Raw genomic sequence first — 26178 nt, forward strand, 5'->3', positions numbered from 1 at the left:
ATGCCTCTACAGCCTTGGCCCTTTAGGAATGTGCCTAATGACAGTCCTCTCTTATCACTGGTTGATAAATAGAGATACCAGGCTTTGGTGTCCTTTTAACTGTTGCAATGTTCTTTGGTGTCCCTAACATGTACTGTTTACAAGGTAGTGTACACTACAAATAGTGTAACTACACAATTCATAAATTGTGTGATTTTGTTTATCACAATTTATTAGATTGTGTCTAATCACACATTATAAATTGATGCACATGTAATTCAAAAACAAATGGAAAGAGCAATAGGAGTGGCGGAAACCCACTCTCATTGTGGTATTGACACGGCACAGAGTGGCATTACAAACGCAGCAGATTAAAATAACTGGCTGCAACTGTTTGACCTTATAAACAATACTTTACAGAAACAAAAGCTCTGTGACAGGAGCATGTTGTTTCTACTAATACACACAAGAACAATAGAGGTTGATTAAAGTAAACGTATCAATCCACAGCTACAAATGACTGTTGGAACTATACAACCATCACAACCAGATGTAAACAGAGAACCCATGGAGAACCCATGGAGATTTTAACATTGTTATTGGCGGCAGACTAGCTAATAGGCTTGCAAAGGAATTGTATATTAATGATAAAAGGATTCATTTAAATGTTCTCTAGATCTTCAATTCAGATCAAAATGTATATTATTATTCATCTCACTCTCTTCTCTGCCCGTTACCTCTGTCAAACCTTCATGTCAGCAGGACTTGTTTTTGGAGTTAATCACCTGAAGGGGCAGTTTGAAGGACAATGATCTGGGAAGTACTACATTCATTTCGTAAATCTGCAACAGCCGTCTGCCATACTTGACTCAAATATATTGACGCAAGCATGGTCCCTATAGGCCAACTTGCGTCACAAGTCGTAGCACGCTGCCAAGGAATCGTCTCGTGCAAGCCCCAAAACAGCTACGCTATATAGTTAGCATATTAATAGACAGACATTTATTTTAATGTTTGTTTACGTTATACAATAAACCAAAGTGCAAGTGGAAAACTGCTATCAATGTAACGACGCTTGCCAAGGGCACCTTGGGATCACCTAATAATCCTGACGTTGCCAAAATAGCCGCGGCTGACTGATTTCTGCTTGGGGAGAAGCAACAGGTGTTTCTCATCTGTGTATACATACCATGAACAGTAGAGCCGTAATTACCCAGGCCAGGGCAGTGGGAGAGAGGGCAAGGGGGCTGAAAACAATCTTTCCCCCCACCAAAGATCCGCCTGCCTGGATGACATCCAGGATCCAGACCAAAAAAATCTGGTCCAGACACCTTGTTATGTATTTTTATGCCCAGTGCCAGTCGCGTTCGAGCTGGCTAGGATTAGTCACTCAGAGAATAACTCAATATAACGAACAGTGTCACCAGTGAACAGTATGGTACTTGCTGTTGGGCACTGGAACTGAGGCTCCCCATTGGTTAGAAAAATGCCACATATACTGTATGTGCCACATAAAATGGTGAAAATTCCACAACAGCCTATAAGAGGGCAAGGTGGAACAATTTCCACTGTTCACTATTTGTAGGGTTGTAAAGCTACCGGTAGTGAGTTACCAAAGTTAGAAGAATCTTAGGTAAAATATGGCAATCTATGGTAAGTTTGGTAATTTATACTTTTAAAACTTTATTCATACAAAGCATTCATTTTCTATATCTGTATCCATATTGTCCAGTAGTTTCTAGTGGAAACACCATATCTTTCAAGAGAAAATAGCCTAATTTATGAGAAAAAAAAGCAGCTTAAATCTCCAACTCTTCCAACCATTGATTTTTTCACAACTGCAACCAGTTTGGTGGCAAATATTTACAACAAAGACATATTTCTATATTAGAATAAATAAGTGCTTGTAAAACATTTTATATTGAAATAATATTTCATGCTGAAACCCTCATATTAAACACCAATTGTATTGATTTAGTTGATGGTTCATATTTAGGATAATGTTTTACAGCTTTGTTATTCAAATTTTTATTTTAAAATCTTATTTGATTATTTTTTATATTTTACTTGTGATAAGGCCACAAAGAGGGCCAGTTTCATAGTACCCAAAAAGAACACTACAGTGCCTTGCGAAAGTATTCGGCCCCCTTGAACTTTGCGACCTTTTGCCATATTTCAGGCTTCAAACATAAAGATATAAAACTTTATTTTTTTGTGAAGAATCAACAACAAGTGGGACACAATCATGAAGTGGAACGACATTTATTGGATATTTCAAACTTTTTTAACAAATCAAAAACTGAAAAATTGGGCGTGCAAAATGATTCAGCCCCTTTACTTTCCGTGCAGCAAACTCTCTCCAGAAGTTCAGTGAGGATCTCTGAATGATCCAATGTTGACCTAAATGACTAATGATGATAAATACAATCCACCTGTGTGTAATCAAGACTCCGTATAAATGCACCTGCACTGTGATAGTCTCAGAGGTCCGTTAAAAGCGCAGAGAGCATCATGAAGAACAAGGGGGACCTTCAATGCTGCAGAAATGTTTTGGTACCCTTACCCAGATCTGTGCCTCGACACAATCATGTCTCGGAGCTCAACGGACAATTCCTTCAACCTCATGGCTTGGTTTTTGCTCTGACACGCACTGTCAACTGTGGGACCTTATATAGACAGGTGGGTGCCTTTCCAAATCATGTCCAATCAATTTAATTCACCACAAGATGTAGAAACATCTCAAGGATGATCACTGGAAACAGGATGCACCTGAGCTCAATTTCAAGTCTCATAGCAAAGTGTCTGAATACTTATGTAAATAAGGTATCTGTTATTCTGTTTTTTATGTTAATACATTTGCAAAAATGGTTTTCACTTTGTCATTTTGGGGTATTGTGTGTAGATTGCTGATGTTTTTTTCTCTACATTTGTACAAATTCAATAAAAATGAAATGTTTAAATGTCTTGAGTCAATAAGTATTCAACCCCTTTGTTATGGCAAGCCTAAAAAGTTCAGGAGTAAAGATTTGCTTAACAAGTCACATAAGTTGCATGGACTCATTCTGTGTGCAATAATAGTGTTTAACATGATTTCTGAATGACTACCTCATCTCTTTACCCCACATATACTATTATTAGTAAGGTCCCTCAGTCCAGCAGTGAGGATGGATCAACAACAGTGTAGTTACTCCACAATACTAACCTAATTGACAGAGTGAAAAGAAGGAAGCCTTTAAGGAATACAAATATTCCAAAATATGCATCCTGTTTGCAACAAGGCACTGAAGTAATACTGCAAAAAATTGGCAAAGCAATTCACATTTTGTCCTGCATAGAAAGTGTTGTGTTTGGGACAAATCAAATACAAAACATTACTGAGCACCACTCTCCATATGTGACCCGTTTCAGGAAACTAGGCGTGTGTCGCATGTCACTACTTTACAGGAGAGCCATTTGAAAGTAAACTTTTTTTGGGGCAGAAATTATTTCTGGTAATGTGAACTTTCATGTGCCCTAATAACAAATGTGTATTCCATCTGAAAATACAAATAACATTGTTAAATTACGTGCCTAGTTGATTTAGCCATGGAGAAAGTCAGCAACTTTCCCGCTAGCCATGATTGGCTGAGATAATGAGTGGGCTGGAGATGTTGAGAGATTTAGGATCGGTCTGCCATGTAGAACGCTTCTGTCTATAACATGAGCTGGTCAGTATGTGTAGATAATCCTTTCCAACCTGGCTTTTTTGAAAGATATCACGTAGTAGAACTGCATAAGTGTTGCTCTCCACTTTCTGGAGGACCGAGTTTTGGAATCAGTGGAATTAGAGTATGATAGCTAAGGAGATGAAGAAAATTCTACCGTTTGATTGCAAATATACAGACAGCGTTGAAAAGAGATTACATCTTCAAACTAAGGCCAACCATGGCATCCGTGACGGGTAAAATAGTCTAGATCCTAGTCTACATTTTAGTCTAGAAAATAGTCTACATTTTCAGATATTATACGTATTACATTTTGTCAGAAAGTCATTTCCATTTCAAGTTAAAGTGTACTGTTAGCTAGCTAACATTAGCTGGCTGGTTTGCTAGCTAACATTATGTGTATGATCTGTGTAGTAATATTATTCACATCTCAGATCCATTTGCATTGCTAGTTATAGCTTAATGTTAGCTAGCTAACAATGAACATGGTTGGTTAGCTACGTGCAGATTCATGCAGAGTAGTAATGTTATGAGTTGGGATTATGGTTCATTGTTTAGCTAGCTAGCTACATGTCCAAACAAAACACTCCACTATGCAAGTAACCATTTCAATAGAATGTTCATGATGTCACTGCGACAACTGTCGATAGATGTAGCTGGAAGCAGAATAACTGACGAATTTACAAAACCTCAACACCTGTTGAATATGGTCAGTGTCAGTAAAAGTTGGCTAAAAAGCATAGTTAAATTGTTGCCAGCAGCACAATTGCAGTCACCAACGTTCTGGATAACATAAAAACAGCCTAACCAGCTCTACTAGGGCGAGTAAAATGGTCAGAGTGAGTTGTTCTCTCATTTGCGTCTGAAAGTAGCTAGCCAACATTAGCCAGTTAGCTTGGGTGCTTGACTGCTGTTGTTAGGTCAGAACGCTCAGATCAACCCTACTCATCGGCCATAGCGTCCAGTATGAGCTCTGAATGCTCCGAGAGCGAAACACTGAATTTACTAAATTGAGTTTACGAACGCCCAGAGCCCACTCTGGCTCTCAAGATTAAATTTACAAACACACCTGTAGTATAAAACAGCCTTCAGTCTTGAAATCTTTGGTTGTTTAGTACACAGCCTCACATGTGAATCCTTAAACATGACTAGAATCCACTACACCACTGGATTCTTGCCGTAAGCTCAGGCCCTTTTCATCGGATCATCGCTGCTAGCGAGCTGCTACCGAGTGACTAAAGTGGCTAACGCCCATGTCCCGAAGCTAGCACCAGTTAGCCGCGAACCTGTTTCATCTGTTGCTGTTCACTGGAACCTATGATCACCTGGCTACATAGCTGATACCTGCTGGACTGTTCATTAATCACGCTACTCCATTTAGTTAATTCTGTTTATATGTCAGCCCCAGCCTCGAATTCAGGCCCTGTGTGTAGTTAACTGACCCTCTCTGCCCGTTCATCGCCATTCTACCTGTTGTTGCTGTCTTAGCTGATTAGCTGTTGTTGTCTTACTCGTTGTTGTCTTAGCTAGCTCTCCCAATCAACACCTGTGATTGCTTTATGCCTCGCTTTAATAGAGGTCGACCAATTATGATTTTTCAACCCCGATACCGATATCGATTATTGGAGTACCAAAAAAGCGATACCGATTAATCGGACGATTTATAAAAATGTATTTGTAATAATGACAATTACAACAATACTGAATTAACACTTATTTTAACTTAATATAATACATCAATAAAATCAATTAGATAATGAAACATGTTCACTTTGGTGGAAATAATGCAAAAACAAAGTGTTGGAGAAGAACGTAAAAGTGCAATATGTGCTATGTAAGAAAGCTAATGTTTCAGTTCCTTGCTCAGAACATGAGAACATATGAAAGCTGGTGGTTCCTTTAAACATGAGTCTTCAATATTCCCGGATAAGAAGTTTTAGGTTGTAGTTATTATAGGACTATTTCCCTCTATACCATTTGTATTTCATTAACCTTTGACTATTGGATGTTCTTATAGGCACTTTCGTATTGCCAGTGTAACAGTATAGCCTCCGTCCCTCTCCTCGCTCCTCCCTGGGCTCGAACCAGCAACACAACAACAACAGCCATCACTTCGAAAGCAGCGTTACCCATGCAGAGCAAGGGAAACAACCACCCCAAGGCTCAGAGTGAATGAAGTTTGAAACGCTATTAGCGCGCGCTAACTAGCCAGCCATTTCACTTCGGTCACACCATGCTTGACGCACAACGGAGAGCTGCTGGCAAAACGCACGAAAGTGTTGTTTGAATGAATGTTTACACGCCTGCTCCTGCTTAGCACCGCTCAGTCAGATACTTAGGTATGCTTGTATGCTCAGTCAAATGATATGCAACACAGGACACGCTAGATAATATCTAGCAATATCAACCATGTGTAGTTAACTAGTGATTCTGATTGATTGTTTTTTACAAGATAAGTTTAATGCTAGCTAGCAACTTACCTTGGCTTACTGCATTTGCGTAACAGGCAGGCTCCTTGTGGAGTGCAACGAGAGAGGGGCAGGTCGTTATTGCATTGGACTAGTTAACTGTAAGGTTGCAAGATTGGATCCCCCGAGCTGACAAGGTGAAAATCTGTCTTCCTGCCCCTGAACGAAGCAGTTAACCCACCGTTCCTAGGCCGTCATTGAAAATAAGAAAATGTTCTTAACTGATTTGCCTAGTTAAATAAAGATTAAATAAAGGAGTAAAAAAAATATATATATATCTTTTTTTTTATCGGCAAATCGGCGCCCAAAAATACCGATTTCCGATTGTTATGAAAACTTGAAATCGGCCCTAATTTAAGCGGCCATTCCGATTAATCGGTCGACCTCTAACCTCTAATGTGAATATGCCTTATATACTGTTGTTTAAGATAGTTATCATTGTTCACTGTGGCGCCCCTAGTCTCACTCAACATGCCTCAGATACCACTTTTGTCCCACCTCCCACACATGCGGTGACATCACCCAGCACAACTAGTGCGTCCAGAGATGCAATCTCTCTTATCATCACTCAATGCCTAGGTCTACCTCCACTGTACCCGCACCCTACCATACCCTTGTCTGTACATTATGCCCTGAATCTATCCTACCATGCCCAGAAATCTGCTCCTTTTATTCTCTGTCCCCAACGCACTAGACAACCAGTTTTGATAGCCTTTAGCTGTACCCTCATCCTACTCCTCCTCTGTTCCTCGGTGATGTGGAGGTTAACCCAGGCCCTGCGTGTCCCAAGGCACTCTGATTTGTTTACTTCTGTAACCGTAAAAGCCTTGGTTTCATGCATGTTGACATCAGAAGTTTGTTTTACTCACTGCTTCAGCACACTCAGCCAACCCTGATGTCCTTGCCGTGTCTGAATCCTGGCTTAGGAAGGCCACCAAAAATTCAGAGATTTCCATCCCCAACTACAATATTTTCCATAAAGATAGAACTGCCAAAGTGGGAGGAGTTGCAATCTACTGCAGAAATAGCCTATAAAGTTCTGTCATACTTTCTAGGTCTATGCCCAAACAGTTTGAGCTTCTAATTTTAAAAATAAGTCTCTCACTGTTGCCGCCTGTTATAGACCCCCCTCAGCTCCCAGCTGTGCCGTGGACACCATATGTGAATTGATGGCCCCCATCTATCTTCAGAGTTCGTTCCGTTAGGTGACCTAAACTGGGATATGCAGTCCTACAATCTAAACTAGATGCCCTTAATCTCATGCAATTATCAAGGAACCTACCAGGTTCAACCATAAATCTGTAAACATGGGCACTCTCATAGATATTATCCTGACCAACTTGCCCTCCAAATACACCTCTGCTCTTTTCAATCAGGATCTCAGCGATCACTTCCTCATTGCCTGCATCGGCGATAGGTCCGCAGTCAAATGACCACCCCTCATCATGGTCAAACGCTCCCTAAAACACTTCTGCGAGCAGGCCTTTCTAATCGACCTGGCCCGGGTATCCTGGAAGGATATTGACCTCATCCCGTCAGTAGAAGATGCCTGGTCGTTCTTTAAAAGTAATTTCATCACCATCTTAAATAAGCATGCCCCTTTCAGAAAATGTGAAACTATAGATACAGATACAGATATAGCCATTGGTTCACTTAGACCTGACTGCCCTCAACCAGCACAAAAATATCCTGTGGCGGACTGCACTAGCATCGAAGAGTCCCCGCGATATGCAACTTTTCAGGAAAGTCAGGAACTAATACACGCAGTCAGTTAGGAAAGCTAAGGCTAGCTTTTTCAAACAGAAATTTGCATCCTGTAGCTCTTACTCCAAAAGGTTTTGGGACACTGTAAAGTCCATGGAGAATAAGAGCACCTCCTCCCAGCTGTCCACTGTACTGAGGCAAGGAAACACTGTCACCACCGATAAATCCACGATAATCGAGAATTTCGATAAGCATTTCTCTATGCGTTCCTTCTGGCTACCCCAACCCCGGCCAACAGCTCCGTACCCCCCACAGCTACTTCCACAAGCCTCCCCAGTTTCTCCTTCACCCAAATCCAGATAGCAGATGTTCTGAAAGAGCTGCAAAACCTGGACCTGTACAAATCAGCTGGGCTAGACAATCTGGAACCTCTCTTTCTAAAATTATCTCAGCTAACTGGTAACCATAACAACGCCCACCCATAGCACGCGCTCCAGCAGGTATATCTCACTGCCAACACTTGCTTTGGCCACCTTTCCTTCCAGTTCTCTGATGCCAATGACTGGAACGAATTGCAAAAATCGCTGAAGTTGGAGACTTACCTCCCTCACTAACTTTAAGCATCAGCTATCTGAGCAGCTTACCGATCGCTGCAGCTGTACATAGCCCATCTGTAAATAGCCCATCCAATCTACCTACCTCATCCCCATATTGTTTTTATTTACTTTTTTTTGCACACACTGTATAGACTTTTTCTATTGTGTTATTGACTGTAAATGTGTTTATTCCATGTGTAACTCTATGTTGTTGTTTGTGTTGCACTGCTTTGCTTTATCTTGGCCATGTCGCAGTTGTAAATGAGAACTTGCTCTCAACTGGCCTACCTGGTTAAATAAAGGTGAAATAAAAATAAAAATTTAAATAAAGCGATGGGTGCTTAAAACTTAAGAGGGTGTGGGTATAGACAACAAAGAGCTCTCCAGTAGGTGTACAAAAATATTAAAAGGGCCATTTTCTCAAAAGCGAGGTTTCTTTTCCATTGTTCCTCAACTGTAGTGTATGATATACAATTTTCTAGCTCTGAGTCTCTAGTTTTATCCAATGTAAAAAACACAGAATCGAGACGGTCAGTCAAATATTTTACAAGTATAGTGGTGGCTGCTTCATGTTATGGGTATGCTTGTAATCATTAAGGACTGGGGAGTTTTTCAGGATTAAAAATAAACAGAATGGAGCTAAGCACAGGCAAATTCCTAGAGGAAAACCTGGTTCAGTCTGCTGAGAGATGAATTCTACTTTCAGCAGGACATTAACCTAAAACACAAGGTCAAATCTACACTTGAGGTGCTTATCAAGAAAACAGTGAATTTTCCTGAGTGGCTGATTTTTGACTTAAATGTACTTGAAAATCTATAGCAATACCTGAAAATGATCAACAACCAATTTGAAAGAGCTTGAATATCTTTTAAGTATAATGGGCAAATGTTGCACAATCCAGGTGTGGAAAGCTCTTTGATACTTACACAGAAAGGTGCCCCTACAAAGTATTTACTCAGGAGTATTAATACTCAGGCTATGTAAATTAGATACTTCTGTATTTCATTTTCAATAAATTTTCTATAATTTCTAAAAACATATTTTCACTTTGTCATTATGGGGTATTGTTTGTAGATCGTTAAGAAAAAAATATATTTAATACATTTTGAATTCAAGGGGTATGAATACTTTCTGAAGGCCACAATGCCAACAAGCCTATCAAAGGGCCCGCCTACTGTATTAAGACTATGGTGTAGCTAGCTACTAGTTCCAGCCTCCACCTCTAGATGCCCTTGAGATTCCCCAGTGTCTGTGAAAGTGGGCCACTGCACTCAGAGCCCGAACAAGTATATAGTTACGCTAAAACTGTAATTGAAAGGCATGCGTCTGCATGCTCCGTCTGTTGCAGTAAGCAGTTAAAAAATCCAATCATGATGAATAGCCTGGCCATAGATATTAGGCCACCCATGGAGAATCCCCCTTTACGTTGAAGCTATCTGAATGTGACACGGCTCTAAGAATGCCAGTCTTGAGAACGACTAGTTTTACTGCCTCCTTGTGCCCTTAATAGAGATGTCTCGAGGTCTGCACAATAAATACTAAGGGTCCTACCTTCCCTTCTCTGGTATGCCAGGATGTCTTCCTAGTCAGCAGCCAGTGGAGTGTGTCGCCACCCTGGCCACAGCTAACCTCCACATAGAAAGGAACCTCTATCCAGTCAACCACCTTAACCTCTCGACAGACCCGTATCAAATGACAAGCCCGTCACATTACAGTATCTGGCTGACTAACAGCAGGGTCTAGGCTCTAGGGGCTGTGTTTATGACTGAGTGTCCGTGGGGGGCAGTTATGTAGAGGGATGCATGATGAAGTGTGTGTGTGTGTCTTTCAGTGGTGTACTAAAGTACTTAAGTATTTATTTTTAGGTACTGTATCTGTACTTTACTTTACTATTCATATTTTTGACTGCTTTTACTTTTACTTCACTACTATACATTCCTAAAGAAAATAATGTACTTTTTACTCCATACATTTTCCCTGACACCCAAAAGTACTCGTTACACTTTCATTGCTTAGCAGGACAGGAAAATGGTCCACTTCACTCACTTATCAAGATACCAACCCCCTGTCATCCCTACTGCCTCTGATCTGGAGGACTCACTAAACACAAATCCTTTATTTGTAAATTATGTCTGCATGTTGTAGTGTGCCCCAGGCTATCTGTACATTTAAAAAATACAAGAAAATTGTGCCGTCTGAATCGCTTATTATTAACTGTTTATACTTTACTTTTGATACTGTACTTGAGTATATTTTTTCAATTATATTTACTTTTGATACTTAAGTTTATTTAAAACCAAATACTTTTAGACTTTTACTCAAGTAATATTTTTCTGAGTGATTTTCACTTTTACTTCATTTTCTTCATTTTCTTTACTTTTACTCAGGTATGACAATTGGGTACTTTTTCCACCACTAGTGTGTCTCAACGTATTTATATGCCTGGCATCTGAGGAATGCCTCCATCCATAGAGAAAGCAATGTACTCTTTGGCAAACAAAACCACAAACCACTGTAAAATGTATTGCACACCCTCTCCCCTCATCGAATTAACTCAAAATAATGTTTACGACCACAAATAACAATAACTGTAGCAACCTTGTGTTTATAAAGATGGATATCGAGTTTGGAATGCAGGGCTACAGGCCTGAAGTTTGAGGGTTTGAGACCTGGCTGTGTGGTACCAGGACAACAACCTCTCCCTCAATGTGAGCAAAACAAAGGAGATGATGGTGGACTACAGGAAAAAGATGGTCAAACATGCCCCCATTCACAAAGACAGGGCTGTGGTGGAGCGGGTCGAAAGTTTCAACTTCCTTGGTGTTCAAACTATCATGTTCCAAACACGTGTCATGAAGAGGGCATGACAACGCCTTTTCCCCCTCAGGAGACTGAAAAGATTTGGCATGGGTCCCCAGATCCTCAAAAAGATCTACAGCTGCACCACCGTGAGCTTCCTGACCGGTTGCATCACCGCCTGGTATGGCAACTGCTCGGCATCCAACCGTAAGGTGTTACAGAGGGTAGTGCGTACAGCCCAATATACAAGGCGGTGTTAGAGGAAGGCACAAAAAATGGCAAAGACTCCAGTCACCCAAGTCGTAGACTGTTCTCTCTGCTACCGCACAGAAAGCAGTACCGAAGTGCCATTTCTAGGTCCAAAAGTCTCCTTAACAGCTTCTACCCCCAAGCCATAAGACTGCTGAACAATTAATCAAATGGCCACTTGGACTATTTGCATTGACACCCCATCCCCCTTTGTTTTTACACTGCTGCTACTGCTGCTACTCAATTTTCTCTGCATAGTCACTTTACCCCTACCTACATGTACAAATTACCTCGACTAACCTGTACCGCTACCTCGTGTTTACAGCCTCATTATTTTTATTTTTTTAATTTAGGAAATCTTTTCTTAACTGTATTTTCTTAAAACTGCATTGTTGGCTAAGGGCTTGTAAGTAAGTGTGTCAAAGTAAGGTGTTGTACACCTACACCTGTTGTATTTGGCATATGTGACAAATACATTTTTATTTGATATTGAACATTTTTACAGCTTTGAATGATTTTATGTGTGGTATGACTGCTAGTTAGCCTATTGCAGACCTGGAAAAATGATCCACCTTCCACTATTGTTAATAGGGGAGCTTTTGAGCTGCATGTCTCTGTATCATGTCTTCACTGTTCTTTCATGCACTATGATGCAACTGGCCTCTCCAATGCCTATTTTTTTATTTTACCTTTATTTAATGAGGCAAGTCAGTTAAGAACAAATTCTTATTTTCAATGACAGCCTATGCCCAGTGTGTTAACTGCCTTGTTCAGGGGCAGAACGACAGATTTTATCTTGTCAGCTTGGGGAATTGAACTTGCAACCTTTCAGTTACTAGTCTAACATTCTAACCACTAGGCTACGCTGCCGCCTATCAGATGTTGCTATTTGAAAACCCCCTTGATATAAAGGATGTGCATGCAAGCAGATGTGGAAATGTGGATAGGATGGAAGAAATGATACAGTGAAACCTACAAAATGTGAACCAGGGAAAAAATGCACTACCCTCCCCTGTGCCTGTGTAAAATCCACACAACCCTCCGCAAAGCAAACCCTCCCCCAAGCCATGAAGCATTGGAATTGAGAGACAGCCTGAGCTCATTTCTGCCATGTAGAGCTCTGCTCATTTCAGCATGTTAGAACAGCCCCCCCTCAGTCTATAATCTGTGTCAAATCCTTGGCCCTAGGACAATCAATAGATCTAGTAACAAGCTTTAATAGGCACAAATTGATTCCAAGTTAGACTTCGATTGATTGCAGGCAGTGCATACGGCAGATTTATCCGATTAATAGGCCGAGGGTGTTAGGGAGGAAACATTTCAAGGTAGTGTGGATGGTATTTGTGTGCTACGCAAGTGTGTTAGGCAGTCGGTAAGAATGAAACATGCATGAATGTGCACCACATTTGCCATGGGGGTATCATAGTCTGGAGAATATTATTCATTATGATCTGAAATACCAAACTGATCCTAGATCAGTATTACCACTCTGAAACGTTTTATGAATACAGGTTCTGGTTGAAAAGTATTAAAGTGGCCATTACTTTGTGACAATGGCAACTGTAAGTAAGTGTCAAGGTTTATACAGAGTTTGCCTAACAAAAACGGCAGACCGACTTATAGCTGAGAATGCTATCCTGTCACCTGTGAGCACTTCAGCGGTAGGGTAGTCGAGAATACTCAGTTGAGGCAATATCTGCCCACTCTAGGCAAGCTGTAAGCCGTCCTATTTGTTGATGTATGGATCTATATTTAGAGACTACTGGGCTGCTGCAGACACCCTAGGATGATTCACATTAGGGCTGCATGGTAAAAAATGTATTTGAGTATTTTTTATTTTTTTTGCAAATATTTTGGTTGCAATTTTACTTGTGATTATAGGTCAAAACACCTGGGTAAACTGTTAGAATCATAGAAATGTAATTATCGGTCACGCCTAGTCCTGCTGCCCATTATTACACACACCTTGATTATCTTCCCTTTATTTAGCCCTCAGTCATCAGGCAGTATTGGTTTGTTTTCATGTTCAGTACGGTATTCCTGTTTTGTTCATCTGCCTTATTATTATTAAACTCACTTCCTGCACCTGCTTCCTGACTCACTGTGTATACGTCACAGAATACTGCCGCATTAATTATGGAAGCAGCAGAAGAAAAAGTCCTCAGACAGTTGGTGAACTCCGCCAACACCACAATCAGCTGGTGCAACTAGGTGCAGCTATGGAAGAGGTCCTCCGCGTACCTCCACTGCCTCAACGCCTTCCGAGAGGTTTCACCTTCAACTAACTGAGGGCCTTCTACCACGAGTCGTCTCAGCGAGTCATTCCCCCAGGCTACCCAGCAGTGCGCCCAGGGAGGAAATCCCCGATTGCCCCTCCTGGACAAGTATGACGGGAACCCGTCATACTACTCCAGTGATCCCTCTATTTCGCCCATCAGACAGGAGCCCCCAACACAGCGAGGTCCAAGTTTGCCACAGTCATATCCCTGCTGATCGGGCGGGAGTTGGAGTGGGCTACAGCCGTCTGGGAGGAGAAGAGGAGGAAGATCTGGGTTACTACAAGAGGTTCATGGCTCTTATCAGGGTGGTTTTATACCATCCACCGGAGGGCAGAGGGGGAGGTGAGCGACTATTCCAACTCCAGCAGGATGGCCAAATGGCTGCTCAGTACACCCTCACCTTCCAGACCGTAGCAGCCTCCAGCGGATGGAATGAACCAGCGCTCTGCACCCTACTCAGTAGAGGACTGTGCAAGGAGGTTGGCGCACTGGGACGACAACCTTTACTTGGACTCCGCTCATCGCAATGGCCATACTTCTTGACAACCTTCTTCGGGAGCGCCGGCGCCTACCTCTCTCCTCGCCCTCCTCCTTTGGCTGTCCTGAGGCAGAGCCTGACCCCATGGAGTTAGGGGCCACACACATCTCCGCGGTAGAGCGGCATCACCGGAGACAGCTGGGGCTCTGTCCCTATTGCGTCCTGGAGGGGCACCAGCTTCAGCTGTGTCTGGTGCGTCCCAACCCGGGATCAACAAGGGCAGAGGAGAGGCCCCGTGATCTTTCGTCTCCCAGGGTTGGCGTGAGTATTCCATAATCATCATTTCCCGCCAAAACCTTTCTGGTTTCCATTTCGCTGGCTGTCCCTCAAGTGTTGTCTCTACAGCTCTCGTGGACTCCAGTGCCATGGGGAATTTCATCGACCAGCCTCTGTCTCCACGCTCAACCTAACCTCATACCCACTGTTCTTTTCCCGTCCAAGCCCTGGATAATCAACCATTGGGATCCGGCACAATCACGCACATCACAGCCCTACTCACCTTCACTGTGGTACTCATGCACCAGGAAATCCTTCCTTCCTCATCATCCCAGTACCCATAAACAAAGTAATCCTCAGAAAGTCACCACCTGGACACCAGGATGCCGGAAGACTGACTTTCCCATACCCTGTGGTTCCACATCAGTTGATTGCCCTCAAGCCCATCATTCTGCCCTCCCGTATTGTTGGCCGCATATTTTGGGACATCCGTCAGGCTCTGGAGAGAGTACCCGCTCCTGCTACCTGCCGTCCTGAACGCATCTACGTTCCCACTGGAGTAAGAGTTTGGCTGTTGACCTGGGCACACACATCCCTCGCCGCTGGACACCCAGGCATCACCCGCACCATTCTATCCATCTCAGATAAACACTGGTGGCCCTCCTTGGCACAGGAAATCCCCAGCTATGTCAAGTCCTGTTCAATATGTGCCCAAACCAAATCCTGCCGACATGCTCCAGCAGGAAAACTCCTTCCCCTTCCTGTGCCTCAGTGGCTTTGTCCATTGATTTCGTCACTGATCTCCCTCCGTCTGATGGTTTCACCACTATTTTGGTTGTTGTGGACAGATTCTCTAAATCCCACCGTTTTATCCTTTTCTCTAGTCTCCCTAACGCTCTCCATGTCTCTGAGGCACTGTTCCAGCAGATTTGGCCTTCCATAGGACATTATCTCCGACCGTGGCACCCAATTTACACCGCTGGTATGGAGAGCTTTCATGGAGAAGCTGGAGGTCATGGCCAGCCTCACCGTACTGGCCTCAGTCCAACGGTGGAGAGGACCAACCAGGAGCTGGGAGGTTCCTTAGGAGTCACTGCTAGGACCAGCAGGGGGAGTAAGCCTGGTTCCTTCCCTGGGTGGATTATGCCCAGATCTCACTTTGTCATTCCTCCAACGGGCTGACTCCCTTCCAGTGCGTCCTGGGATATCAGCTGGCCCTGGCCCCGTGGACGCCAAGCCAGACCAAAGCCCCTGCGGTGGATGAGTGGTTCCAGCGCTCAGAGGAAGTTTGGAACACTGCCCACGTGAGGCTCCAGCATGCTGTTCACCACCAAAGGAAGCAGGAAGACTGTCATCCTGGTGATCATGTATGGCTCTCCAGCAGGATCCTACTGCTCTGCCTGCTCGCTCTCGGGGCTGTTCTTTTGGCCCGGCATTGTCGGGGGTACTATCACACCAACTCCAGTGCTCAGGTTTTCTGACAACCATTATAACGCACACCTGCTCCCATTCATTACACACACCTGGTATACAGTGGGCACTTCGAATGCAGTTTTGTTTGGCATGACAATGAATTCAAAAGTTATGGAGGAGATGGTTGTGACAGAGTAGGAACCAAAGTGTTGGTCAGTTAAATGTTTGTTCATATTTTATTATCAACAAAAATTTTAATGCAAAGATTTCACATTATCTGTGGTTGTGAGGCTGGTTGGACGTACTGCACAATTCTCTAAAACAACGTTCGAGGCGGCTTATGGTACAGAAATTAGCATTCAGTTCTCTGGCAACAGCTCTGGTGGACGTTCCTGCAGTCAGTATGCCACTTGCACGCTCACTCAACTTGAGACATCTGTTGCATTGTCTTGTGTGACAAAACTGCACATTTTAGAGTGTCCTTTTATTAGCTCCAGCACAAGGTGCGTCTGTGTAATGATCGTGCCTTTTAATCAGCTTCTTGATACGCCACACCTGTCAGGTGGATGGATTATCTTGGCAAAGGAGAAATGCTCACTAACAGGGATGCAAAAAAAATTGTGCACATCATTTGAGAGAAATAAGCTTTTTGTGCATATGGAACATTTCTAGGATCTTTTACTTCAGGTCACCAAACATGGGAACACTTTACACAACACTTTACATGTTGCATTTATATATATTTTTTGGTATATACAAGTACATTTTCAGACTACATTTTTTTAATATTCTTTGCCTTATCCTTTTGGATTAAGAACAAGCGTTTAAACAAACAATGCGTATATACTCCACCACTGGTACCGGCCTTTATCAGGGCAAAAGTCTGCTAGCAAGATTTGCCCAATCTCATTGGATTTAGCCAGCTAGCTAACTAGCGATTAGCATTAGGGGCTAACAATTATTTAAGGCACATTTGTAGTTTTCTATGGCCAACTAACTAGTGTTTTGCAGAGAGCAAGTTACACAAATGAATAGTATAATCAGTAGCAATTTTAGAGTGTAAATCTTGGTGGGGCCAAAAAAATAATAATGTGGGGTGCATGCCAGCAAAGTCACTACACAACATATCAATAAACAATACATTAATTGCATTATAATGGTGACAAACGGTGCCCAAAAACTGCTAATGCACACATGACTGTAAGTCGCTTTGGATAAAAGCGTCTGCTAAATGGCATATATTATTATTATTATTATAGGGCCTACATAGAGCTGTCCCAACAGCAGAGTCCCAACACCTTACCACTGCTATCAACGGAGTCTCGCCTGGCTTCGAAACAGTTAATTCAGCCTCATTTACTGCCTTTTAAAAAACATGCTTAAATAAATGTGGTCTCTACTGACAACTGAGATGTCATAAGGGAACGACAAGTTAATAAGAGGCAATCCGTAATTTTGATTAAGACATTAATGAGCAAGCTAGGACGTACGTAGTCATAACAATTTGTTCAGCACTTTTGAAATGACCAGCAACAGAATTCAGAACATGGGCCGTTCTTTCAGTATTCTCCCTGTACACCAAGTCAGAACCGTAAGATAAATAAAGGGGGCACATAAGCAGACAATGAAAGCTCTTACAATATTTGATGATTACATTTCTCAAAAACAGGTTATAGGCTACATGTGCACCACCAAGTCAGAACATTAGGCGAAATTAAGAGGTGAATATAGACCAAATTATTAGGGTGAGGCACATCGGCAACTAACAGCTTACTGAACAACATACACTTAGTATTACTTTCTAAGCTTCAGTATACATATCTCCCTGGCATATTAAATAATTTATGCAGCAGCATACAAGACATTTTTGGACTCACCTTGTTGTGCTGTGCTCACTTGAACAGGAAGGTGGCGCAGCAGTCCTTTGTGGGCAAAGTTAGTCATCAAAGTCATCAAATGTAGTCATTTAATCAAAAAAATTATTGAATCATGATGACGTTAGTGATCTTCAGGTCGTAGCTCTAGAAAGAGGCCCGAGTTCCGGATTTACAATTCCGAGTTGGATGAAAGTTCAAAATGTATTTTCCCAGTCATGGCTCATTTTTCCCGAGTTCCCAGTTGTCTTGAACTCACTAAAGTCTGATTTTGCAGTTCCGAGTTAATATTTGTTTTAGGCACAAATCATGCTCCATTGACATTCACCAATGCTGAATGCTTATCATTTTCAACTAGGAAAAGAGACCCTTAATCTTAGACTTTGGACCAGACCTCGACTCCACTGAATAGCAGGCTAATGATTGCTTTGCAATGCTTGCAGTTAGCCACTGATTCCTTCCAAACCACTCATTGCTAAATTTGCGATTTCCAACTTGTTGTGTAATGTTTATGTCCATTGGCCGATAAGCACCGATACGTTTTATCTATAATTTCTCTACATTATTTATCTTCATACGACAAGGATTTAAAAGGATTTGCCAGTAGATTGTCGACTTAATTCATGATGATGACTGCTAGCTAAGATTCTGAAAGTCAGTCCAATCAAAGCTACTGTAGATATAAAGTGATTTGATGTTGCCCATGACCTTGAGCCTTCTTGGATAGGCACTAATGTAACTCTATGGCAGCACCCAAGGGGCTTGAATGTTCGAGCTCTACCCTTAGACTTGGTGGTGACGTAGTGTCCCCATGAATGACAGAACACTGAGCCAATCATGGCGCAACACACCGTATTTTTTAAACAATTGCATTTTAGAGCTGCCCTACTCAAGAAAACAAAATAGAGACCATGTATATGTGGCTTTATTAACTCAATGATATAAATGTTTTAAATTGTTTGCAAACTGATATGTGACATGTATTCATGGAAAAATAATATGCAAAACAGGCAAGCCCCCAGTCAAATTAGTTGACTGTTTTGTCAATGCATGCATAACTAATCTCGAGCATGAGGAACTGCTTGCCTTAGTGACCGTGGGTGGGGCTTGGTGTGTGTGGGATTGGGAAGAGGCAAAAAAGAGGAGAGACGAGAGAAAACTCCATCAAATCGAGCAATAAATCAAAAGTTTGTTTTTTTAGTTTAAAAAGTCAAAAAGTGCCATTCCAAAATAGCACAGCTATTGCTATTTCGATTAAAACTTGATTAATCTTGCAGCCCTAGGCCTCACCCAGCTAGAACATTTGGTTAATTTGAAGTTGTGTGAAAACTACGCTTTTGGTTTCCCATTGGTCCTGGGAACGCAGCCATACATTTCCTGACCGGTAAAACAGAAAGTTATTTATACATTCTAAGAACGAAAGTGAACATGTTGCCTGTTTTGGTAACGTACATCTTTTGGTTGCAGGGAGGTTCTGAGAATATTTTACTATGGTTCATTGAAAGATTTCCTGGGAGGTTTTATTAACGTTCTGAGAAAAATGTTCAATAAGACTGTCAGCTTAGGTTAATTGTTTTACACTCCAAGCACAGATAGGACACATGGAAATGTATTTGAATTAATCATGCAAACACAATTAACATTTTTGGATGGCATCAGTGTAATTTGAATCTACAATGTTTGGTTGTTTATCCATGGAATTAGACCACAGCGCCACCAGGACGGAGCTAGCATGACATTTTTTTAACCCATACAATGCTGTTCATTTTAGTCTATTCAAACAGACCCCATTTCAAAGGAAACAAGCACTCATTAAGAACAGGTGTGGCCAATTAGTGGGTGCGGCAAACACACCTGAACATACTTACCAAGATAGCGGTTAGAAAGACTTTTGTTGACACTGAAAACGGAATGTATATGTTGTTAAATACCATTCTGGAACATTCTTTGAACGTTACTAATGTTTTCTTCCGTTTTTCATGGAATGTTTTGTAAATGTTCTGAGAACACAACTTTACACAGAACTCTAAAGAAACCTGCATAAAACATGCTGAAGTACTGAAAATCCCACAGAAGAACATTGTTTCTTAGCGTTCTCTGAACTATTTGAGAACATTCCCAATGTCAAACCAGTTGGAAAACGAACATCACCAAAATGTAAGATAAATGTAACCATGTTTGAACTTTTAGGAAACATTCTGTTAAGGTAACAAAATACCAAGAAAATATATGTTTTTGGTCAAGTTGCATGAATGGTCCAAAGCCAAGCAACTTTCCAGCATCATTCCCAGAAAGTTATAGGAAGGTTGTATGTAAAATAATCATAGGACAACCACACTCTCAGCAAGCTCTGAGAAACATATGGTTAAAATACCTGAGAAGTCTAGTAACCCATTTGAAATCACTGGCTGCACTTCAGAGATTATGAATGTGACCCCGGCTGGGCAAAATGCCATATGGCCAGGAATTAAAACCAATTGCTCAAATTCTGCTTTCCTCACAATATAGGCTTAGCTGGTTGGAAGGTAAGACTCTGATACATAAAATATGTGTGCTTATTGTCTCTTGTAACATTAAAGGTTTCCAGCACAACATGTATCTTTTAGTGTATAGTAGACAGGGATGTAGTGGAGGGTATACGTAAATGCCGTTTACTCAGACATATGTATTTGTGAAATAGCATTTACTCACCATTTGATTTAGTTAATTATTGTTTACCCACTCATTATTGCATTCCCAGTGTTGATAAATGCTCAGAACACTAATATTATTATATATTTTTTTTGTGTATTTGTACCCCTTTTTTTTGTGATATCCAATTGTTAGTTACAGTCTTAACACATCGCCGCAACAGTTAAACTGGCGACCATGTCAGCGTGCATGCAGTTGGCACACCACAGGAGTCGCTAAAGCACAGGGACAAGCACAGGGACAAGGTCATCCCGGCCGGCCAAGCCCTCCCTTAACCCAGACGACACTGGGCCAATTGCACCTCAAGCCTTGCGCCACTCGGGAGGCAGAATGCTAATATTCTTGATCTAAGTTCCAATCGCACCTGCCTCTCTGCAAACTAGTGAAATAATGATTCAGGTATGATCATTATGTTCGCCTGCTCTTCCCAGATTCGCCTTCTTAGCAGTGCATTCATTCACCACTCTGTTCAATGGCAAACGCATACACCGAGACATGAAATTATCCACCAACGCTGGCATGTGACAAGTAGAGAGAGACACCGCTGACAGTGGCCTTGCACGATGCAGGACGTAAGGCATTTTTTTTAAACAACCCTCAACTCCTGCCATCCCTTGACATCCACCCCCCCAAAAAAAACAGAGTCTCTGAGAATGAGCGTACAAAAAAAACGTTCTTAAATTTCAGTCAGATGGCTACCTACTGTAACTCAAGGGCTCTGGCTACGGTTAGCTAGATAGCTAAATATAACTAGCTGGCTATATGGATGAAGTTAGAAGCTGACGTTAAACGGACACTGACCTAAGAAGGAGAAGTTGACTGAAATTAAGCTAGCTATAACAAAATATAGGCTACTATAAGTTCACATAACAAAATAACTTTGCTTTACACAGAGTAGTTTGACAGACAGTGGCGAGGCATGATACAATGCAAACAGAAAGAGTAAGCACGCAGAGAGAGAAAGGTTAAAAGTACAGTGGGGTCCCCTCAAACCCATTTATAACTTGTTTCTCTTCAAATGGATATATAATACAACATTTTAGAATTAACTAAGGGCCATTCTCCATTTTGTACTTACAGTACAGAAAACTGAATTAAAGTGCAGCTCACATGAGTTACTAAGAACACAAATGTTATTTAAAAGATAACACATTTCAATATAAACATATCCACATCCTATTTTTCTGGACGTTTCTAGTGTCCAGTCCAAATTAACTATTTTGTGACAGATGAGCTGATGTTCAATCTTGGTTTCTTCAGACCAGATAAACTTTTTATCATGGTCTGAGAGTCCTTTAGGTGCCTTTTGGCAAACTACATGATATAATGTGCCTTTTACTGAGGAGTGGCTTCTGTCTGGCCACTCTACCATAAAGGCCTGATTGGTGGAGTGCTGCAGAGATGGTTGTTCTTCTGGAAGGTTCTCACATCTCCACAGAGGAACTCTGGAGCTCTGTCAGAATGACCATCGGGTTCTCGGTCACCTCCCTGACCAAGGCTCCTCTCCCCTGATTGCTCAGTTTGGCTGGGCAGCCAGCTCTAGAAAGAGTCTTGGATGTTCCAAACTTTTTCCATTTAAGAATGATGGTGGCCACTGTGTTTTGGGGGACCTTCAATGCTGCAGAAATGTTTTGGTACCCTTCCCCAGATCTCTGCCTCGACAAAATGCTGTCTCGGTGCTCTATGGACAATTCCTTCGACCTCATGGCTTGGTTTTTGCTCTGACATGTACTGTCAACTGTGGGACCTTATATAGACAGGTGTGTGCCTTTCCAAATCATGTCCAATTAATAGAATTTACCATAAGTGGACTCCAATCAAGTTGTAGAAACATCTCAAGGAAAGATCAATGGAAACTGGATGCACCTGAGCTCAATTTCGAGTCTCATAGCAAAGGGTCTGAATACTTATGTAAATAAGGTATTTCTGTTTTTTTATACATTTGCTAACATTTCTAAAAACCTGTTTTCCCTTGGTCATTATGGGGTATTGTGCATAGATTGATGAGGGGGGAACAATTTAATCAATTTTAGAATAACACTGTAATGTAACAATGTGGGGGGGAAATGTTTGAATGCACTGTACAACCTTCCCACAAGTTCTAGGAATGGTGCAGGATACCCAGCTTGCACATAACATTCTGAGAATGTGTTTCTTAGGTGTTAATTTCAGTACTTCAGCATACAGGTTTCCTCATGGTCCTATCATGTAGTCATGTTTTTAGAACATTAACAAAACTTTCACTTCTGTTCTCAGAAAGTTTTTTAAAAGTGTTCAGCTTTACCGGTCAGAAAACGTATGGCTTCCTTCCTAGTACCAATGGGAAACCAACAATGTACACTAACTATCATTCAAAAGTTTGGGGTCACTTAGAAATGTCCTTGTTTTTGAAAGAAAAGTATTTTTTTGTCCATTAAAATAACATCAAATTGATCAAAAATACAGTGTCGACATTGTTAATGTTGTAAATGACTATTGTAGCTGGAAACGGCTGATTTGTAATGGAATATCTACATAGGCGTACAGAGGCCCATTATCAGCAACCATCACTCCTGTGTTCCAATGGCACGTTGTGTTAGAAAAACCTTTTGCAATTATGTTAGCACAGCTGAAAACTGTTGTTCTGATTAAAGAATAAATAAAACTGGCCTTCTTTAGACTAGTTGAGTATCTGGAGCATAAGCATTTGTGGTTTCGATTACAGGCTCAAAATGGCCAGAAACAAAGAACTTTCTTCTGAAACGTGTCAGTCTATACTTGTTCTGATAAATTAAGGCTATTCCATGTGAGAAACTGAAGATCTCGTACAACACTGTGTACTACTCCCTTTACAGAACAGCGCAAACTGGCCCTAATCAAAATAAAAAAAATGAGTGGGAGGCCCCGGTGCACAACTGAGCAAGAGGGCAAGTACATTAGAGTGTCTAGTTTGAGAAACAGATGGCCACACAAGTCCTCAACTGGCAGCTTCATTAAATAGTACCTTACAAAACACCAGTCTCAACTTCAACAGTGAAGAGGCGACTCTGGGATACTGGCATTTTAGGCAGAGTTGCAAAGAAAATACCATATCTCAGACTGACCAATACAAATAAAAGATTAAGATGGGCAAAATAACACAGACATTGGACAGAGGAAGATTGGAAAAAAAGTGTTATGGACAGACAAATCTAAATTTGAGGTTTTCGGAAAACATAGAAGAACATTCGTGAGACGCAGAAAAAAATCAAAGATGCTGGAGGAGTGCTTGATGCCATCTGTCAAGCATGGTGGAGGCAATGTGATGGTCTGGGGGTGCTTGGTGGTGGTAAAGTGGGAGATTTGTACAGGGTAAAAGGGATCTTGAAGAAGGAAGGCTATCACTGCATTTTGCAACGCCATGCCATACCATGTGGACGGCGCTTAATTGGAACCAATTTCCTCCTACAACAGGACAATGATCCAAAACACCACTCCAAACTATACAATAACTATTTAGGGAAGAAGCAGTCAGTTGGTATTCTGTCTAATGTGGCCAGCACAGTCACCGGATCTCAACCCTATTGAGCTGTTGTGGGGGCAGCTTGACCGTATGGTACGTAAGAAGTGCCCATCAAGCCAATCCAACTTGTGGGAGGTGCTTCAGGAAGCATGGAGTGAAATCTCTTCAGATTATTATTATATTATTATTATTACCCTCAACAAATTGACAACTAGAATGCCAAAGGTCTGCAAGGCTGTAATTGCTGCAAATGGAGGATTCTTTGATGAAAGCAAGTTTGAAGGACACAATTATTATTTCAATAAAAAAAATCATTATTTATAACCTTGTCAACGTCTTGCCTATATTTCCAATTAATTTAATGTATATTTTCATGGAAAACAAGGACATTTCTAAGTGACCCCAAACTTTTGAATGGTAGAGTACATTCCCACAACTTCCAAGGAACCAAATGTGCTAGCTGTTTAGCTACTTTACAACGTAGCATGTTAGTTAACCCTTCCTCTAACCATAACCTTAAACCTTTTAAGCTAACCTTAACCCCTAGCCACCTAGCTAACGTTAGCCACCTAGTCACTATCTATTGTTAGCCACAACCAATTGGAATTTGTAACATCATGTCATACCTATTTCAAATTCGTAACGTATTATACAAAGAGCATTTCGTTACCATATCATATGAATTGTAATTCGTAACATGCGAAATGGGTGATGGACATCCATGCATTTTTTTAGAATACGAAACGTAATATATTACACTAAATGGAGTGAGATAGATTAACATTCACTGTGTTACGTCTACCCCTGAGTCCAGGTGGACAATCCTAACATCAATTTCATGGATTGCAATGAGACAAAATATAAGAGTGAAGGGTACATTGAATGAAAGGTTAGGGCATTGGGGGAATAATTAATGCATTTTGTATTGACTGAAATATCACCGTACACGTTTACACCATCACTGCAAGTAAAACACTACTACCCTAACCTACTTTCAAGTCATTTGTGAATTCGCCCAATAATAAAGCTGATAGGATCCGCTTTCATCCAACAATTCAGTCCTTTGTTCTATGCGAACGAAAATCATATTGGCTACATATTGACTCAGTGGCCTAAGTAGGCTAAGCACAATTGAAAACTATTGACACAGATAAAGCCATCAAATTCAGCGCTACGCCGCCTCCGCAGCAACCCATAATATCAGCTACATCGATACCGTGAGCATCTTGCGATACACAGCGCTACCACGCGTCCTATATGGATAACCTGCATGGACCCTTTGATGTGCATTTGCAAGGTTGCATTTGAACGCTGCATGTTATCAAGTCCTTTGTCTCTGCTTTATATTAAACGCAAATAGGCTACTTTGTTGACTGGATAATGTGGTTAATGGCAGCTTGTAAGAGGAGACTCCAGAGGCTAAAACGGCTAGAGCTCTTTATTGTGCTTTCCGAATAACATTGCATCATTGTATGATATTATTGGTCAGAACCTTTTTCCTATCTGGATTGAACTCTTACCTGTGCGTTTGGAGAGCTGCCTAGGTGGAATTGGTAGCAAAGGCTTGCAGTCAAATTGCGCAGCAGTCGCGATGATGCTTCATAGTGGAAACGCGCTGCGATACAGCCAGCTGCGTGATGCTTCAACCACGTGATGCAGTGAAGCAACCTCACTCAAGCATCCAGATGTTGCCTGGCTACACAGACTCCTTGCTCCAGCAAAACGCTACGCCACGCCCACGGGTTTTAGTTCTTTCTTTGCAATGAGTCTCTGAGTCTGATCTTCACTAGTTACCACAGCCACAAATGTATAATTATTATTAACCTTTAACCCTAACTTAAGCGACAACCAATGCGTCTGGATCTGAGTACTTCCCTGACCTTTCACCTAATGCAAAAATATTCGGGGTCCTTTGACTGGTCCAAAAACGAATGTGTTGAGCCAGAACACCGTTGGTCAAAGACCAGTTTGAAAATTCGTCATTGGCTTTGATACTCAGATTGGTTAGAGACGATCCAATCGCTGACGACCTAGTTTTGTACAATGCCCATCAACACATATGACTTCAATGATGGCAGTCTCAGGATGAAGTATATAGTGAATGAATTTAGTGTGTCGTCAAGCTAACCCAGATGAGCATCCACCACAGAATAGCGTACTGTAGTAGGCTAGTAGTAGCCTTGTAG

At 41.6% G+C, this 26178-nt stretch overlaps 1 protein-coding gene across 4 annotated transcripts in view; it reads right to left on the reverse strand.

The window, feature by feature from the left end:
• The window catches only part of LOC118386109 (anion exchange protein 3-like), a 101325-nt gene extending 75674 nt beyond the window's left edge, over positions 1-25651 (reverse strand). For 3 of the 4 annotated variants that reach the window (XM_035773538.2, XM_035773535.2, XM_052522095.1), the window contains exon 1: positions 10004-10137. The gene's annotated coding sequence lies outside the window, so the exon portion shown is untranslated. Of the gene's footprint in view, positions 1-10003; positions 10138-25512 lie in introns of those variants that run through there. The other variant, XM_035773536.2, reaches the window with a different exon arrangement.
• Positions 25652-26178: the final 527 nt, after the last annotated feature.

This window comes from Oncorhynchus keta, chromosome 7, assembly GCF_023373465.1.
Source record: "Oncorhynchus keta strain PuntledgeMale-10-30-2019 chromosome 7, Oket_V2, whole genome shotgun sequence".
Taxonomy (NCBI): domain Eukaryota; kingdom Metazoa; phylum Chordata; class Actinopteri; order Salmoniformes; family Salmonidae; genus Oncorhynchus; species Oncorhynchus keta.